The 19,199-nt window shown below is 53.1% G+C and overlaps 1 protein-coding gene across 2 annotated transcripts in view; it reads right to left on the bottom strand.

The window, feature by feature from the left end:
• The window catches only part of Trpv4 (transient receptor potential cation channel subfamily V member 4), a 37,005-nt gene extending 24,870 nt beyond the window's left edge, over positions 1–12,135 (bottom strand). For both annotated transcript variants that reach the window (XR_005287181.1, XM_038345888.1), the window contains exon 1: positions 12,056–12,135. The gene's annotated coding sequence lies outside the window, so the exon portion shown is untranslated. The remainder of the gene's footprint in view (positions 1–12,055) is intronic.
• Between the last annotated feature and the right edge of the window lie 7,064 nt (positions 12,136–19,199).

Raw genomic sequence — 19,199 nt, 5'->3', positions numbered from 1 at the left:
GACCCCAAGTCAGGACACCTGGAGTTAGCCAGCCCTGGTCCAGTTACATGATGTTGGCATGTCCACAAGGATCATGATTAGCTTGGATCACCTTGAAATGATTACAAAATCAACCATCGTCATTGGGAATACGGAGTCTAAGTGTCTCCCACACGTGCCCTCATCCAAGCCTCCTGAAATGACAGACCAGGAACATAGGACTATGTTCGATGACATATGTGGTTGTCCTCCTGTACAGGGAGTGAGCCACGGACTACTAGTGGGTCAAGGCCAGGATGCCATGAACCCTCATTCAGTGCCAGGGCAACACTGCAGAAAAGCCGGCCCCAAAGCCAACAGGGCGGAGGCTGAGAAGCGGTACCGCGTAGGGGGGCACTGTTACAATTATCCTGTTATGGATGAGGAAACACACTGAGGTTCAGAGACATGAAGTAAGTTGCCTGAGGCCACATAGGTTAGTGGCAAAGCCAAGATCTGTAAGAGCGGGTTGCAGAACTCTGCTTCCTCAGCCCGAGTTTACCTGAAGAGCAGAGGGAGGTAAGCCCCAATAACATGGCAGTAGAGCTTCCTGGACACTCAGGGAGGGAGGGCTTATCATCCTCTAATCCCCCTAGTTTCACATTCTCTACCTGTGGAAGGGAGGTATAGGCTGTGACAGGAAGTAGGCCATGTGTCTCTAGGACACCGACCACCCTGATGATGCCGCTCCTTGTCAGGATGTGACACAGTCCGGGGCTGTATTCCACACTCCCCCTTCCCCACTGTGGCACCCCTGGGAAAGTTGGCCACGCCCCTCCAGCATTTCCCTCACTCAGACCCCCAGGACCCTGATAAACAAAACTTTTCTCATTTTATGGCTGAGGAGAAAGAAGGCCATCCAGGGAGCAAATGACTTTGGAAAGGGTCCCTGAGAGGATCCTTCTCCCCTCAGTCACCCAGGATGACACACACACATACACACACACAGACACACACACACACACACACACACACACACAGAGCCTTCCTTCCCCTCATGCTGCTGGGTTCTTTCTCTGTGGCCAGGAAGAGTTCACTCCCTGTTCTAATTTGCCCTGAAGGCTGTTATTACACATTCCAAGCCTCTGCCAGCCAAGCAGGGCAGGCCCAGCAGCAGAGGCGGGAGTGGGGGGTTGGGGGTGGGGCCTCTCTCCTATGTTCTGTTTCTTCCTCCATGTTCGCACACGTGCCATGCTGGAACAAGCACGGGCCTTCCGTCCCTTCGTGCCAGCATGGTTTGCTGATGTCCTTAAAGGAGGGGATCTCCGCCGTACATATGGGACAGTGTGCACTCAAGGACAGGACAGACACCCTTACACAACCAACCACTTAGTGCTGGCTGCACATTTCAGTCCCAAGGGTCCTTATTGTGTTTTTTTTTGTTGTTGTTAATCTACATATCAGTCAGACATGGTATTGCATGTCTATAATCCCAGTATTTGGGAGGTGGATGGGGGGAATGTCAAGAGTTCAAAGTCATCCTCTGCTACACAGTGAATTTAAGAACAAACCCTGACTCAGATAAACATAAGGAAAACAAAATCTATACATCGAAGCCAGGCATGGTGATGCCCACACTCAAGGCTAGCCTGGGGTACATAGTGATACCCACTTCAACAATTTATGTGGCCAACTAGCATTCCCCCTCTCCGCCCCCAAATGACAGTTTCGACAGAATGGATTCAGGAAGGGTACAACTCTCAAGGCCCAGTGATAGTATCACAAGCCTGTCCACATGCTATAAACCCTCCTGAACACCCACTGTGCGCCAGGCCTGTGTCTGATTGGGGATCCCAATGTGAGCAGATCTGGAAGCAATCCCTCCTTGGGGAACAACACACTGACAGACCAGCAGAGCTGGCCAGTGGTGTTGAAAGCTGTATAGTTCACAGGTGCTCAAGAGTGGCCCAAGGAGCCGGGCGGTGGTTGTGGGATCCACGTGGGATCCAGGTCCCAGCCAAGATCCCCCTACTTCCTGCCTGTGCAGAGAGGCCTAGACATTGGGAACATGGCCCCAGATGATACACTCTGAGGTCATGGCCCCTTGGACAGTGGGCGTGGAGGAAGTGTGCAAATTGACATCATACTTTCTGAGGATTGGTTCTAGGCCCTATGAGGCTCATGGTCTCTGAAGACTTGGTTTCAGCATTAGCTCAACAGCAGAGGTTTCCAGGTGAGTTGGCACCTGACTGAAGAAGCAAAGAAGCTTCAGGAGACAGCAGACTACACCAAGGATGCCCAGTACTGAGATCCCAGGATGCAGTGTGGCCAGAGGGCTCAAGGGCCGCTGTCTTCTCTGCTCACACAGGGTGGAAGTGGGGGCTGGCTTCATCATCCCAGGGCTTTGCCTTGCCTCGTGGAAACCTTGGCACGACTCTACCAGATGCCGACCTGATTATGTGAGCCAGGAAAGCTGCTTAAATCCGGGGGCAGGTTTGGGCGTGCTGGGCATCTCTGCTCCTGGGGATGGTGGCAGGGGGCTGCTTTCTCTTACGTCCTTCCTTTTGGATAAACACATTCCAAATGGGCAACTGTTAGCTGCATGTGCTGTTCTAGGGAAGACGAAAAGGGATGAAGGACAGGAGACCCCAGTGTGGGTGTAAAGGCTGGTGGCCTTTGTCTCAGCCATTTGTTTGATGTGTCTGCCATGGCTCCTGCTCACTCTCAGATCAACATTTCCCATTTATTTATTCTCCCTCCAGTGCTAGGGCAGGAGCCCAGGGCCTTGAACATCACGGTGGTGCTGATCCTGAGCCACCACCACCCCCTCAGTCTCCTCTTGAAAGAACACAAGGTGATAGCGCATGCCTTTAATCCCAGCACTCAGGAGGAAGAAGCCAGAGGGGATCTTTGTGAGTTCCAGGCCAGCCTGGTCCACACAGTGAGTTCCAGTTCTGCTTACTGAGACCCTGTCTCAAAAGCATGAGGTGGGGGGGGGGGGACTGCAGGGACAGCTGTTCTTCTAGGGGATCCAGGTTCAATTCCCAGCCCCCCCATAGCAGCTCACAACTGTAATTTCAGTCCCAGGGGATTAGCTGCCCTCTCTGGCCTCCATGGGCACTGGGCACACATGTGGTGCACAGATATACATTAAGGTAGAATAGCCATACACACTAAAATAAATGAAAGGGGTTTTTGTTGTTACTGTTTGGTTTTCCAAGACAGGGTTTCTCTGTGTAGCCCTGGCTGTCCTGGAACTCACTTTGTAGACCAGGCTGGCCTCGAACTCACAGAGAGTCACCTGCCTCTGCCTACCGAGTGCTGGGATTAAAGGTGTGCACCACCACCACCCAGCGAGAGAGGGGGAGAGGGAGAGAGTTTTAAAAATAAGTAAAGATCACCGCTCTGAAACCTTCCTTGGTCTAAATGAGCTCCTTATATCACACTGGGTGTGACAGGTGGCATCCTGTGCAGAATCAGTGGGTATCACCTTTTCCTTTCTCTCCTCTTTCCCTTCAGAACCCAGCCCTTGAGGAAGGGAGTCATCTGGTGCCACCGTTCCTCTAGGATTTAACACCATGTGGGACATAGTGGGACATCTGCCAAAGCTTCATTTCCACCCCACCAGGGACCCGAGGGGCCTGCTGGGCAAGGGAGCAGAGTCCTGGGGGCAGGCTGCTGGAGAGGCAGGGTGTCTGGACCAGAGCCTCTACCTAAGATGGGAGAGAAGGCAGAATTCGGAAAATGCAGGGCAAGGAGCAGGGGTGAGTGAGTGTTGATCGGGGCTACACAGGCAGAAGACAGACCCTGGAATCTCAGACAAACCTTGTATGCTTCTTCCTTTCTATCCTGGGGCTCCTCGGCCAATCTGTGGGAATCCTGACTCCTGTGGGAACCCTCAAATAATCCTGACTGTTGTGGAATATTAGTTGAAGATTACATTCGTTTATGCTGTGGAACATTTGTTTAATTGTGCAAAGATGTTTTGCATTCTTTTATGCTGCATTTGTCTAACTCTGTGAACCTGATGGTCTAATAAAGAGCCGAATGGTCAATAGCGAGGCAGGAGAAAGGATGGGCGGGGCTGGCATGCAGAGAAAATAAACAGAAGAAGAAAAAGAGAAGATTGGGGGCTGGAGAGATGACTCAGCTGTTAAGAGCACTGATTGTTCTTCCAGAGGTCCTGAGTTCAATTCCCAGCAACCACATGGTGGCTCATAACCATCTGTAATGAGATCTAGAATACTGTATACATAATAAATCAGTAAATCGAGAGAGAGAAAGAGAGAGAGAGAGAGAGAGAGAGAGAGAGAAAGAGAGAGAGAGAGAGAGAGAGAGAGAGAGAGAGAGAGAGAGAGAGGAGTGACAAATGAAGGGACCAGCCAGACACAGAATAAGAAGGAAAGAAAAACTATACAGAGGAAAAAGGTAGATGGGATAATTTTTGTTTTGTTTTTTGGGACAGGGTTTCTCTGTGTAGTCCTGGCCGTCATGAAACTAGCTGTGTAGACCAGGCTGGCCTCAAACTCACAGAGATCCGCCTCCCTCTACCTTCGAGTGCTACGATTAAATGTGTGTGCCACCACTGCCTGACCTAGATGGGATAATTTAAACTAAGAAAAGCTGGCTAGAAACAAGCCAAGCTAAGGCCAGACGTTCCTAAGCAGGAAAAAGTCTCCATGTGTGATTATTTGGGAGCTGAGTGGCTGACCAAGAGTAAAAACAAAAATGAACAACCACACATGACCACGAATGCCAGCTATGGGGTTCAGTCCTGGGGGGGAGGGGAAGGGGCTGGGAGGATGGGACTCTAAGGTTAGCAGATACTAGACAAAACACCAGCTCTGACCCCGTCTTCTAGATGAGGAAGCTAAGGCCCAGAAGTGGCATCGCTGCTTCCTGGCTCCTAGAGGGGGAAGCAGAGCAATGCACAGGCACGGGAGCTGGATTTTGTTTTTGAGACAGGGTCTCATGCATCCCAAACTGGCCCTGGCTTTGCTGAGTATCCAAGAACAGCCTTCAACTTCTGATCCTCCTGTCTCTCCACCTCCTCGGTGCTGGAGTTACAGGCTTGCACTCCATGTCCAGTGTATGCAGTGTTAGGGATTAAAGCCAGGGCTTTCCGTAGCCAGGCCAGGCAAGCACTCTATCCACTGAGCCATTTTCCCAGCCAGGCCTGGGCCTTTAACAAGTTATTTTACAAGGATAAGGGGACTCAGGTGAAAGGGCTGGGGAAGAAGCATGCAGACCCTGAGATAGTACCTGGGTTGTGGGTGAATGGTGCCGACGGGGGGAGGGAGGGAGGATCCTCACCAGAGCACTGTCGCAGGAGTTAGGTGACACGCAGTGAGTTAAGCGCAGCCAGGGTATGCTGGAGAAGGCCAGGCTGGCACGTGAGCCCTCAGGGTCACCACCCTCCTGCCATTGCTATAACGAGGATACAGATGGACAGGCGGGGAATGGAGGCAGGAGAGCATAAATGTGGAGGAAGGATGAGTGGACGGGCCCTGCTGCCTGGTGGACTCCAGCAGCCTCTGCAGAACGGCTGCCACTAGGAGCAACTAACAGGAGCTTGGCAGAGTAAGACCTGCTGCCTGCCAGGCTGTGGCTGCCCACAGCTTCCCAAGCCCCTGGCAGACGGCAGCGGGGTACATCACACCATGAAGGGCCCTCCCTGCCTGTATTTACCTAGTCTGTCTCAGCCCAGCCCACTTCCTGGTTGCTGTACAGTGGCTGTCTGTCCAGAGCAGACAGAGCCCCAGTGTCCTGCAGGGTCCCTCCACCTGGAGGGTGTCCCCCTTGACGCTCACACCATCCAAGCGCGACAAGGCTGGGTGACTCACTGGCCCCACAGAGGGCAAGGCTGCCGTGGCTACAGCAGCTGCTCAGGCTTTCAAAAGCCTTGGAGGGCTGGCTTGTGCCACAGAAACTGCCCTAGGAACTCTTTGGGATGGGGGCATCTCCAGGAGACCCAGCTCTGGAGGGCTGGCCTGACTAGAAGCCACGTGGATTGGTGGAAAGATATGGTTCGGACACTAAGGCCACATCCTGTGGGACTCCATTTCCTTGTAGGGTGATGGCACACTCCGGAGCTAGTGGTGACGTTCATCCAGTTAGCAACACTAGAAACCCACTGAGCTGAACATCTTTAAAGGCCCAGTGGGTGCTATGTGATTAGACCTATCAGACCCGAGGGACCCATCCAAGTTCAGTGACTCTGATAGTCCCTGCCCTCCCCCAGCCTCAGGTCCCTCTCTGCACTGTGGAGGACCAGACACGTATAAAACCTCTGCACCACTGAGCCTGGGGCACAGAGACGGGAAGGCTCTGTGTTCTCCATGGTCCACCAACGCCAGGTTCTAGATCAGGAAGAGCAGGGGTTTAAAAACCTGGGCTTCCTTCTCCCCAGCCAGCTCCTGTCCTGGGGGTAGTCCCAGCCACAAACAACCCTGGAGAGGGTTTTATAGCCTCAAAATGTTGCCCAGTCTATCCTGCATTTCTCCTGTCGCTGGCAAAGGCACTCCTGTCCGAGCTCTGGTTTTCTTACCTGTAAAATGGGGGTAAAACGCACTGCCTCTTAGCGGCAATTGCGCCTATCATTGTTCCATAATTATTTGGTGCATTACGTTCCTGCTTTCAATTATACAGTGGGGTGTGGTAGCATTCACTCATAATCCCAGCACCCGGGAGTGAGGCAGGAGGATCCTTAGACTAAGGCCAACCTGAGCCGAGTGAAGAAGATCCTATCTCAAAGAGATAGGGGATGTACCTGTGGTTCAGGGCACTTGATTGGCATGTGCCAGGCCCCGGGTTTTACCCCCAGCACTGCAAAGGTAACAGCTCCCATCACAAGGGTTGCTGCGAGGATTAAGTGCTATCATTTCAGTTCTGACACAAAGCGGTGATCAGTAATGGTTATCTGTGTCCTTGTGCCTAAGCTCCCTTCAACTCACGGCAGGGAGGGAGCCCAGAGACATGGTGGGCACTGGACTCCAGACTTCTTGGCTCCGATGCCAGGGCTCCTTTGGGTTAGTGATCTCACCTTCGGAAAGGGTTTTCTCAATGCCTACTGCACACTCTCATGACCTCTGGAAGGAAATCAGGAGAGAGAGCACCCAGCTCTCAGCTGGGAGACTGAGCTCCCCCAATTTCTTACAAAGTCCTGAATAGACAGAAAAGCAGCCCTGTGGCAATGGGGCTTGGTAGGAAGGGACCCCAAGGCACAAATCCAATCAAGACCCTGCCTGGGTCATCTCCAGAGATTCTACTTGGAATCACGGTGGAGGCTCACTGGAAACCCCACCCACAGAGCCAGCATTAAATGTCTTACACGAATGTTTTACCCAAATTCTGATCTACATCCTAACTCCTCAAGCTAGGTACCACTATCCTATTCCCATGTCACACCAGAGTCTTGGAGACACCCAGACATATACAGCCGAGCTCACAGTGTGTGAGGTCAGGATGCTCTCCTTCCAAGGGCCAGCCCCTACCCCCAGTGATGCCCTGGCAGCTGGCATCATGGGTAGTGAAGAACTGACAGCCTTGGAGCCTGCAGTTTGGCTCTAGAGCTAAGGAACTGTGTGCCCCTGCTAGATGGCACCACCTCTCCACCTGCTGTGGCATCCCTGGGGTGCCACAATGGATGGAGTCAGAGACATTAGTCATTCTTCTTAGGGACAACTGATCTCCACAGCAGAGCCTCTACCCAAGTGACTACTTACCCAACTTCTACTTTCTCACCCACAAACAGGTAGTTTATTGAGCACCTTCTGTATACAGGGCTGTCTGACATATGAGATCCAGCATTCCCATAGTGTGATACTTATCCTGAGTGACTTTGTAGAGAAGGGAACTGAGGCTCAGTTAGACAGGACACTCCCCCATGTCCCCTGGCTCTCAGGGTCAGAGTTTATATTCAAATGGGGTTCCGATGGCCCTCACGGTGCTGACATGTCTGTCCTTCCCTTCCTCCCGTTCCCAGTTCATAAGCATTCTCAAACCCTACTCTGTGTCAAGGCAACACAGGAAGGAGCCAGGCCAATGGGCTCCCTACCTAGAAGAATTACTTCCATGATCATTACTGCTACTCACCTACCAGTCTCCCCAGGGCCATGGGTCCATCACAAACACACACACACACACACACACACATACACACACGCACGCACACATGAACGCGCGTGCGCACACACACACACACACACATACACACACGCACGCACACATGAACGCGCGTGCGCACACACACGCACGCACGCACGCACGCACACAGACCTGCCCATAGGCAGTCATCTCCTTGGTCAACCGCGTGGGCCCCAGGCCACTCCACCCTCAGGAAAAACAGTCGCCCGGGGGACTGAGGAGCCCTTTGTACAGGGCAGGCAGGACAGTGGGTGGGGGAGACAGCCTTACTCACTACCTAAGGAAAACACCAATTCCCACTGCCTGGCTGCCCACTCCCCACTCCACCTCCTGGGGCTGCTCCAACCCCCTGACCTCATCTGGAGCAGATCTGAGGAGATTTCCTGTGTGCCTGCCCTGGTGGTGTGGGACCCTCCCTTACTATTGAGGGAACATAAGCAGAGAGGTGGGGTGACGTCCCTGGGCTCACACAGCTAGGAGTGGCCAGGGCCTGGGACAGAAAGGGGAAGCCACGGTCAGGAATGAGCTCGAGGGTGGGACGGAAGTAAGAGTCACAGAGAAAGGCAGGGCCTGGCCTTCCTGCGTGGCCAACTTACAAGACCAAGTGGCCTAATGTCCAGCTCACAGGACCCAAGGGCATCCAAGGTGGGGAAGCTGGGCTAGGACAGGGGTGGCAGCCAGAGTCACACAAGTCTCTCTCATGCTGACAGAACTCTGATCTAGAGCAATTCCTGGGTGGCAGCTCTGGGAACAGAGAGGTGACGCCACTTCCTGGAGTCACACAGCAGGGCTGTGTGAGCTGACAGCAGAGATTGGGAACTGGTCAAACTCAAGAGGGGACAGCAAGGGGACAGAGTTACCAGATGCTGGCTTCCAGCACTGCCAGGAGCCAGCTGTCTCTGCAGAGATGGCTTTCTCCCTTTCTGAGACTCAGTGTCCTCAGATGTAAGGTGTGTCTCCAGGGGGAATGAGGCTGTAAGAAGTGGCCAGGTGACAGATGGTGACTGAGCTGGAGTACATCCACAGAGACTCAACAAGGCACATGCTCTAATGTCCCACATGGGAGTGCTTGCTCCAATGTGCAGATGGGGAAACTGAGGCTGGAGGAGCTGGAGCTCAAACCTGGCTTCTAAACATTAAGCCAGGAGAGCAAGAAAGTTGAGGGTTCCTGGCCCTCAGCTACTGCCCAGCACTGCTGCGTGGCTGGAAGTCTCCATCAGTCATTCAACACAGGTCTAGCTTTGCCTGCTGCCTGGCATCGAGGGCTCCCAGAATGCCAGGAAACATGCCCTAGACAGGCTGGAAGACACTGGGTGAGGAAGGCGACCAAGAGTTTTCAGGGCCCGCCTGTGGGTCTTAGGCTGGCCTGGCAGAGTGAACCTGAGAGCGAGCCCCTTTCACAGGTAAGAAAACAGGCTTGGAAACACCTGGCGACTTTCCCAAACCCCCAGCAGAAAGCAGCAGGGTTAGGGATTGAGAAGCAATCCAGCCTCCCCTATGGCTGTAGGACCTCTTCCTCAACTCTCAGATCATCCCTGGAGAAGGTCCCAACAAATAGGGATTGGCCGTCGCAGGGATTAATAAGGACAGTTGAGACTTAGGTTTCTTGTGAGCTGACTAACTCTAAGGGAAATGACTTCACCCTGCAGACCCAGGTAGACTGACCCTGTACCCAGAGTTCACAGCAGCAGCTACAGGGACCAGGACCACGAGTATCTGCAGGGAGCAGAATTAATCTTTAACAGGTGCTCCGAGTCAGCGATGTGGAACATTCTAGAGGACCTGTGGTGTGAAACAAATGTTCTCTCAGACACTAGATCTGGTCACAGGCAGGAACCATCTCCCAGGTCCTGCTGGAGACAGACTAGACTGTCTTCCCAAAGTCAAACCAGGAGAACCCGAGGCAGAGAGCAGGGCCAGGGCCCGTGAGAGGTAAGGATGCCCAGTCTCGTGGGCCCCACTCACTAAGGTCCTCTTGACAGCATCTCCTCAGGGTCAGGGTTCAGCTCAGCGAGGCCCTGGGTTTCTGAAGACTACCAGATTTCCCCAGCCTGCTTACCCACGGACTTCCCAAGCCAGCCCTGAAATCATTTCCACTCTGTCTGCAGCTAAAGGGATTTTTCTACACCAAATGAACACAGCAGGACCCCTCACGCCAACTTTCAGGACTTCTAAATTGGCTTGGCCTGGCTCACACACCCTGGCCAAATGGAAGTCTCTCTGATCCACACACCGACACCTGCAGTGGGTAGCACATGAGACATGTCTTAGCTAGCACCAGTCCCTCCAAACGCCCTCCCCTCTGGTTCTGCATTTATTCTTTAAGGTGTGGCCCAGTCACTACCTTGATCAAAGGCATCCTCACATCGTCTGGGTCTGCCCTCCTCTCTCCAGCCTTTCCTTCTTCATTTAACAACACCCACTGCCAGTGTGCATCCTCTGAGCCCTCCCAGGTGCACCAGGGTACCCACCTGGAAGCCACCACTACATGAGGAAGGAGGATGGGGCAGGTGAGCTCTGTTCACACCCCTCCGGCTACAGCTAGGCCAAGCTGAGGTACCTGAGTGCCAGCACCCATGGGTACCGAGCTTCCAGAGTACCCTGGGGACAGGGGCGTTGGTGGGGCCCAGGAGAGAGGACGATCCCTTCTTTCCTGGCCATTTTCTGGATTTCTGCAGAAACCTAGATACCTTTTCAGGACTCACAGGAACCCATGTAAAGACACCATCCCAAGTGGCTTCAAAGTGAGCCAGAGCAAAGCAAGTGGGATGTTTGCCAGTTGTGGGGAGCACTCTCTCCCAGAGACTTAAAAGATAAGGCAAAAAGGAGGGGTCTGCCGTCTTCAGGTTCCCACATTCTCCACAGCAGAGCAGGAGGAATGAAGAAAATGGCTTCTTCCTGATCCTCTGCTAAGGCAAGTAGAGAGGGAATGGCCAACATCAAACCACTGTGGCCGTGGGGCAAACTCCTCCAGGGCCTCTGTCCCCACAACAGCCCTGGAGTGCTTTCCCAGTGACTGTATTAACAAGGAAGAACCAAGGCTCAGGCAGCTAGGGGACTAGGCCAAGGTCACACCGCAGAAGAGGGCAGAGCATGCCCAGAGTCCACCCAGGATGGGCTCCTAAACTGGCGATGGCAGGGCCTGGGCCTGGCAGGCATCTCACCTTGGGCAGCTGTCCCCACATGGAGAGCTATCCCCACATGGCGAACAGCCAAGGCAGCTGGACTCAGCTCTGCCAGGGTTTCTTACCTCCCCAAACAAAGCTCGCACGTGACATGTGCTTAGAAGTTCAAGGTTCATGCCACCCCCTACCCCAGCCGCCAGCAGAAGAGTCAGACTTCCCCCCACCCCCACCCCCACTTCACAGCCCCAGCTCCGTTGTGCAGAGCCTGCTGGGGAAAGGTTTGGATCCACTTGGTTCCATCCTTACCCCAAGCCTGGGGTTTTTCTTCTGCACAAGAGGATGGCTAGGCTGGGCCCCTCTGGACGGGAAGACAGCCTCAAGGGGGTCTGAGGTTGTATTTTCAGCCAAGTTGGGAGTGTGGAGGTCTCTCTCTGTCCCTGAAGGCGCCACGGGTCTCCAGGGTGAAGCTAGGGTAAAAGATTTGCAGCCTCCCAAGCTGAGCCATCTTTCTGAAACTCCGAGAAGCGGTCCGAGAAGCTGCCAGCTCACAGCTCCCTCCGCCCGCGCCCATCCCTGCCATGAGCCCTAGGTGGGGCTGGTCCCGGGCAGGTGACGGCCCTGCCTGGCCTTCGGTTTGGGGACTTGGGTCTAGGTGACCTAGATATGCACCCCTCAGGCCCATGTCGGCGCCCAATAATCCACAGGTGACACTCAAAGTGGCGGCGCCTCTCGCTTCCCGCGCGCAGCGGAGACAGCGAGTCTTAGTCCCCGTCGGCTCGGGGGCGCCGGGACCTCGCGGACCCCTTCCCCGGAGCCGTTCCACTCACCTCGGGACGAGGGCGCAGCGCGGCTGCTTCCTGATCGCGCCGCGTTCTCCTCCTGCTGCGCTTCGGCCGCGCCGCCCCGCGTGGTCCCGCCCACCCGCGCCCGCCCACCCCAGGGTCCTCCCCGGTCTGTGCGCAGGCACCTGGCTCGGTGCCTCGCTCTTCCATTCATCACTGGTCCCTGCGCCCGGGCCATCGCCTGCCCAGCCCCGGAGTCCGCTTGGCCGGCAGCTCACGTCCATCACGGCTGGTAGAAAAGCCCTGGAGGCACCCGCACTGTCGAGGACTCCCTGCTACCTTCACACACTCTACTACCAAGCCACGACCCTCTGCAGATTCTTCCTGTCTGTGCCTCATTGTCCCCGCTCTGAAAGCTCTGGTGGCACCAGGTCGTCATAGAGCCCCAAACACCGGTCACTCTCATCATGTTTACTTTTCTTCAGCTGAGGGGACTGCCCTGGAGAGCATAAGGAAGGGCCTTGCTCAGCCTGGACACAGCACAGCACTCAGGGGCAAACAACTGGCGGGGGGCGGGGGGGGGGCAGGGTGAGAGAAGGACAGGAGGAGCCTAAAGAGAAGCAACATGGCAAAAAAACTTCAGAAATAAGTCTTAATAATTAACTCACTAGTTAGCTGGGCCTGAGGTGAGCAGCGCTGGGCCCACTTACAGGAGGGAACCAGGCCCAGAGAGAAGGGTGGGCCTCCACAGGCTGCTGCCTCAGGGTGGGGAAAGAATATCGCTCTCTGGGTGGCCTTGGTCTCCAGCAGAGTGAACTGGCAGCTGTCTGGCCGTGGTGAGGGGTGTGCACGCTACCCCTTACCTCCCTGACAGGAAGTCTGCCGCTGAGGCCTGTCGCACCTGAAGTTGGGGCTGAACCCGAGGAGGGACCCAAGAGGCTGACTTACCTTTTCAGCAGTAGCTGTGCTCACCAAACCCATCTTGCAGACTCAGAAACTGAGGCTTCCATTCAAGAGATACCTGGCTTGGGCTAAGAGGCTGGTGATTGACAGTTATGTGGACACCTGGTTAAAAATTCTTGCTCTGCGAGGGATTAGGCAAGAGCCCCCATATGGAGCTCCAGGTCCTTTGAAAATGGCTGTTTCAGGAGGTAGGGGATCCTGTGTCCAGTCCACAGGACAGTGGATGCTTTCTAAAGCTCGGGTTGAGAGGCCTGGGAGATGGCTCAGTTGGTAAAGTGTTTGCCTAACAGTGAGGCCTGCATTCAGTCCCCAGGATGCACACTTTAAAAAAGCCCTGGCCTGGTTCCACACACTCATCATGGTCTCGGCACTGGGGAGGAAGAGTCAGGCTGATCCCTGCGGCTTGCTAGCCAGCTAGCCTAACCTACCTGGTGAGCTTCGGGCCAGTGAGGGATCCTGGAAACTGTGGATGACCCTGAGGAACACCGGAGGCACACCTCTGGCCTCCACACCACACACAAAGATCTGGTTGATCAAGGACTGCAATGCTAACACTGGGAAGGCCTAAGCAGAAGGATTAAGAGTCTTAGGCTAACCTGGGCTGCAGAGGCTAACCTGGGCTGCCTAGCAAGAGCCTGATGGATGGAGCCTGGGATAGGAGAGCCTGGGTCTTGTTTACTGGGTGGGGTTTTAGCTTCTGAAGCAGAGAATACAGGAGGTGGGCGGGGTGATGGCGGACAGGGTGATGGTGTTCGGGGTGATGGCTGCCCATTCTGAGTTCCACTGCTCTGTGCTGTTCGAGTCAAGACAGGCTGGGGCAGAGGGCTTGCTTAGTGTTTGTGAGTCTTTGTGTTTCTTCCTCAGCAAGACACAAACGCACACACACACACACACACACACACAAACAAACACGCACACTCTACCTCCCCCTCCCTCACGACTCTCACACACCACACATACACACACACACACACACACACAGTGATCTTGGTAAACACCTGGTATACTTCAGCAGGGAAAGTAAAAACTCAGGAAACGGGGTTAGTTGAAAGCATAAAGATCAGCCCAGGTAGAGGGACAAGGAGAGAGGGTGGAGTGGCGGGTACCCAACAAATACAAGTTGGGGCCACTGAATACTGTGGGTCCCCTGGTGGACTCGTGACCTTCCTACCGCTACCCAGAAAGCAAAGAGGCTCTTGACCTTTTGCTGGAAGGGAAGAAACATATGAGATCTTTAGTGACAGGGAGTCCCATAGAGCCACAGTGGGTGTGGGGGGGGGGGTGTCAGCTCCAGGATGGCGGGCATGACCACTCCCCCTACAGGGCCTCCTGGAGAGCACAGAGCCTGTGTCCTGTGCTTATGGGGTGCCTCTTATCTGCCAGGCCCCTGCCAGGCTCAGGACCATGTGCCACAGAGATCCAGGAGCTGTGGGGCTAGGACCAGGTCACAGAACAGGACAACGGCACCTGAGACATTGTCACAGGAAAGCCCTGCCTCATCAGCAGCCTGAGACATCCAGGAGGGAAAGATTCTAACAGCACTGAGTGGAAAAGAGAGGCCACTTATGGGAGACGCCATCGCTGGGAGGATTTGAGCCCAAGCAGCTAACCCTTCAGCAGAGCAGAGCCGGCGGGACCACAGTCTACACAGAAGCCCAAGTGTAAGGCTTTGCACACACCGCTCCTGTGGAAAACAGGCAGCTAGTTCCTCAAATGTTAGGAACACAGTGACACATGACACAGCAATTCTTGTCCCAAGGGACACAGCTGAGGGAACCGAAAGCTTGAGTCTGACAAAAACAGGAATGTTGAGAGCAGTGTTATTCAAATAGCTTCAAAGGAACCCAAATGCTGAACAGATAAATCAGCCAGGTGGATCTGTTTCCACCAATCCCTGCTTCAATACAGATGAACCTCAAAGAAGGAAGATGGGCCAGCAAGATGTCCGTGCAGGATGTGATGTAACAGTTTTGATAGAAACATTCCACTCTGCAGAGACGCTCCTAGCAGAGAGGCAAACAACTCAAACAACTTCAGGAAGTCCCTGAAACTGACCAGATTCATTAGGCCCCTCCCCACCAGAGTAAGTAGAGCCAAGCTGCAACGAAGACTCAGGTAGGCTGAACTGCAAAGTTGACCTGGAAGAAGCAGAAACCAGCAAGCTGTGTGGTATGATTCAGTATGTCCCATGTGTGAGCTGTCACCGTGCCCGATTGGGCTTTGGTGATGCCTCTGTCTTTGAGTCATTTCTGCTCTTTTAAGTAATCTTGATAAGCCGGGCGGTGGTGGCACACGCCTTTAATCCCAGCACTTGGAAGGTAGAGGCAGGCGGATCTCTGACTTGGAGGCCAGCCTGGTCTACAAGAGCTAGTTCCAGGACAGGCTCTAGAAACTACAGGGAAACCCTGTCTTGAAAAACAAAACAAAAAAAAAAGTAATCTCGATAAAACTCATTGTTCACCAAGTTGGGCTTTGGTGGTATCTATACTTTGGTCTGTTGTGGGCTCCCTCTCTGGGGTGAATAGACGTGCGTGTTTTGTCTCCTCAGGAAAAGTTTCGTCATTCAACAGTGGGTAAAGGTGCTCGCCACCAAGCCTGACATCCTGAGCTCAATCCCACAGTTCCACATCCTAGAGGAGGGGATCAGTTCCTGGATGTTGTCTTCTGATCTCCACATGCACAATGGCATATGTGTGGACTCGTAAATAAATGAATGTAGGGTTTTTTTTAAAAATATTTATTTATTATGTATACAACATTCTGCCTCCATGTATGCCCGCATGCCAGAAGAGGGCACCAAATCTCTTTACAGATGGTTGTGAGCCACCATGTGGTTGCCAGGAATTGAACTCAGGACCTTTGGAAGAGCAGGCAGTGCTCTTAACCTCTGAGCCATCTCTCCAGCCCCAAATGTAGGGTTTTTTGAGTTTTTGTTTTGTTTTTGTTTTTTGGCTTTTCAAGCTAGGGCTTCTTTGTAGCTTTGGAACCTGGTCTGGAACCTGCTCTGTAGATCAGGCTGGCCTCAAACTCACAGAGATCTGCCTGCCTCTGTCTCCTGAGTGCTGGGATTAAAGGCGTGCGCTACTACTGCCCAGCAAATGTAATGTTTTTAAGTGAAGAAACCAGACCTGAATTCAAGGTCGTACGTTAAACAGTCAAATGTTTAGGAAATGACAAGACTATAGATAGAGACAATAGTTGTGGTTGCAGAACTGGAGGGAGGGAAAGAAATGGGACCAAGGGTGATGGCTGGGGAGTTGGGGGGTTGTTTTTAGGGTGACGAAAACGCTGTGGAGTTGACTGTGATGATGGTGTCTTGTATCTACGAATATCCCTGAAGATGGCTGCATCACCTGACTCACATGGAATGTGGTTATGTCCTAGGCTATCAGGAGAGATTAAAAGAAAATCTGGCCTGTGGTGTGGCTCTGCCATACTTCTAAGCTGTGTGTCCCTGGACAGAGGTGGCCATGCCTCCCTGAGCCTGGCTTCCCTCTCCTATAGAACGGGACAATAACCTTGTGGATCAGGATTGAATACAGCAGTGTTCATGACGTGTGGGCAGCGCCTGGGAGTTGTGTAGCCGTGCTCAGGGTGGGCTATGGCCTGAGAAAGTTGCCATCTGGCAAATTTGCTTTTCTAGAAGTGTCTCAGAGTGTGTCCACGCAGACTAAGTTGGCTATGGTGTCCCTGGGCAGTATAGTGCCATAGCCCATCATAGCACTTGTGCTGCGCCCTTGGCCATCATGGCTCTCAGGGTGACAGCACTGCCTCAACCTGACCAATTTCACATACTCTCCGAGGCCTTACATAGTTCACATCGTGCTACCCAGTGACCTTGTGAACTGGCTTTAGCGACCCCACTTCTTTACAGAAAACTATGACAGCAGACATTATTCACGGGGCTCTCTTCCTCCCCCCTGGGCTCCACCATGTGCCTCCATCCCCGTCTCTCTTCCTTGGAACCCCTCAGTCCTGCCCTACACTGGACCCAAGGGCTAGTGATGAGGTCCCCGGAGGCCTAGAGTAGTTCCCTGAATTACAAAGAAAGCAAGAACTGAAGCAGAATAGAAAGCGAAAATCAGGCTGGAGAGATGGCTCAGCAGGTAAGAACACTGGCTGCTCTTAGAGAGGACCCAGGTTCAGTTCCCAGTACCAACATGGCAGCTCACAGCTGCCTGTAACTCCAGTTCCAGCGGCCCCTGGAGCCCTCTGCTGGCCTTTACAGACACCTGCATGCATTGGTGCATAGAGATTCATAAAGACAGGCACATAGGAAGAAGGAAAGGGAGGGAGGAAGGGAGAGAGGAGAGGAAGGAAGGAAGGAAGGAAGGAAGGAAGGAAAGAAGGAAGGAAGGAAAAGTAAATTAGGAGTCATGAGAAGGGAAGAAGCCTGACTTGGTACCGGTGCGTAGCCTGCTTCCTCCGGTGACCAGAATCAACTTCGGCACAACCAATAAAACCAAAGTTGCTGGCAGAGATAATGTGTTTTCCTCGTGACACCTCAATCAAGGATGCTAAGTGCAGCAACTGAGGGTTTCTCACTTAGGTTCAGAATGTCTGTGACCTTGAGTTTGACCCTAATTGTGCTCCCTAGTTACCCCCGAATCTAAAGGAACAATGCAACCTCATAAAAACACACCATACAATTTCACTTACAAAAGGATTTTTTTTTATGTTTTCTAACACAGGCTGGCCTCAAATTCACTACAAAGCTGAGGATGACCTTGAACTTACAGCCTGCTGTAAGTGGCACTGGGAATGGAACACAGCCCTGAAAGTGAGGGAATCCATTTATTTGTTTGTTTATTTGTTTGTTTATTATGTATACAATATTCTGTCTGTGTATATGCCTGCAGGCCATAAGAGGGCACCAGACCCCATTACAGATGGTTGTGAGCCACCATGTGGTTTCTGGGAATTGAACTCAGGACCTTTGGAAGAGCAGGCAATGCTCTTAACCTCTGAGCCATCTCTCCAGCCCCGAGGGAATCCTTTAGGGGATCAGCTCCTATACTTTTGCTTCATTTTTAAACTGAAACTGTAAGTTTGGCTTAATCACTAAATGCTGTTAAAAATATTTCTTTTCAGCAATATAAATAGCATGTATATTTACACACGCACACATACACACACTAGCACTGGGAAATGTACACTTAATGTTGTACTTGGTGTGCACCAGGTACCGTGTTGACCTTTGTCCTCTGGAACTCCTCACAGATACAGGAGAGGGAGCATATACCCAGAGGGACAAAGATGTCTTTCCAGAGCCACACAGCTTAGGCCAGGCTCAGATGAGCTCCCCCTGAAGTCTCAGACCCATCTCTTCCCAGAAGCCATGGAGACACACAGTACAAGGAGGCCGAGGACCATGAGTTGGTTTGTGTACCTTGGTCCTGAAAAGAGCTGGCGTTCTTCCCAGAGCCTGAGACTCCACCCTGCCAAAGACCCAGCTTCAATCAGACTCCCCTGGAATTCTCCCTAGGGCAGAAACCTGAGGCCAGGTGGGGTGGAAGCCCGTCTCCTCAGATGACCGTAACCATGGGCACGCCGCTCAAAGAGCTTAGCCGTTGGGTGTGATGCCAATCCTCTGGGCAGCTGGCCTGGTAGCCTGCGGGTGTGGCCTAGCCAGTGCTGGCCAGGGGCACTTCAGAGGTCACACAGGGAGGGAGAGGACATCGGGGCTTCTTAACAGGGATCCCTGGGTGACTGCTGTAGATGAAGTTCTCTGAGATGTGACGAGTCTGTCTGAAGCGAGGACTATGACAGTTTTTATTTTGGAAACAAAGTTGCAAGTATTTGGGGCTTGCTTTGAATTTGCTGTGTAGCTGAGGGTGACCTTGAACTTCTGATCCTCCTATTACTACCTCCTGAGTCTAGGAATAGGCCTGTACCAGTCACCACATCCAGTCTATGCTACGCTGAGGCTTTGCCCGCCTTTGCTGAGTGCTCTACCAGCTGAGCTATAGTCCCAGGACCATGACTTGGAAGACACCCTCCACCCCTCCACCAGGTCTGGACACAAAGGCAATGATGCAGGTGCCTGTGTCTGAGCCAGCAGGAAAGGGAAGGGCACAGCTGTTTTCTGGAGTCCATAGCAGGGGCCTCCTTGAGCACCTGGCCGCAGCTCCTTACAGTGTGGACTTGTCACTGTCCTCTCAGGAGTGGTAAGACAGCTCCCTGTTCTGAGGACAGAAGCCAAACCCTCCTGGCTAAATGCACATCT

This window comes from Arvicola amphibius, chromosome 10 (genome assembly GCF_903992535.2).
Source record: "Arvicola amphibius chromosome 10, mArvAmp1.2, whole genome shotgun sequence".
In the NCBI taxonomy this organism is placed as follows: domain Eukaryota; kingdom Metazoa; phylum Chordata; class Mammalia; order Rodentia; family Cricetidae; genus Arvicola; species Arvicola amphibius.
Note: the sequence above shows the minus strand (reverse complement) of the source record. Positions and strands in the feature narration are given on the sequence as shown.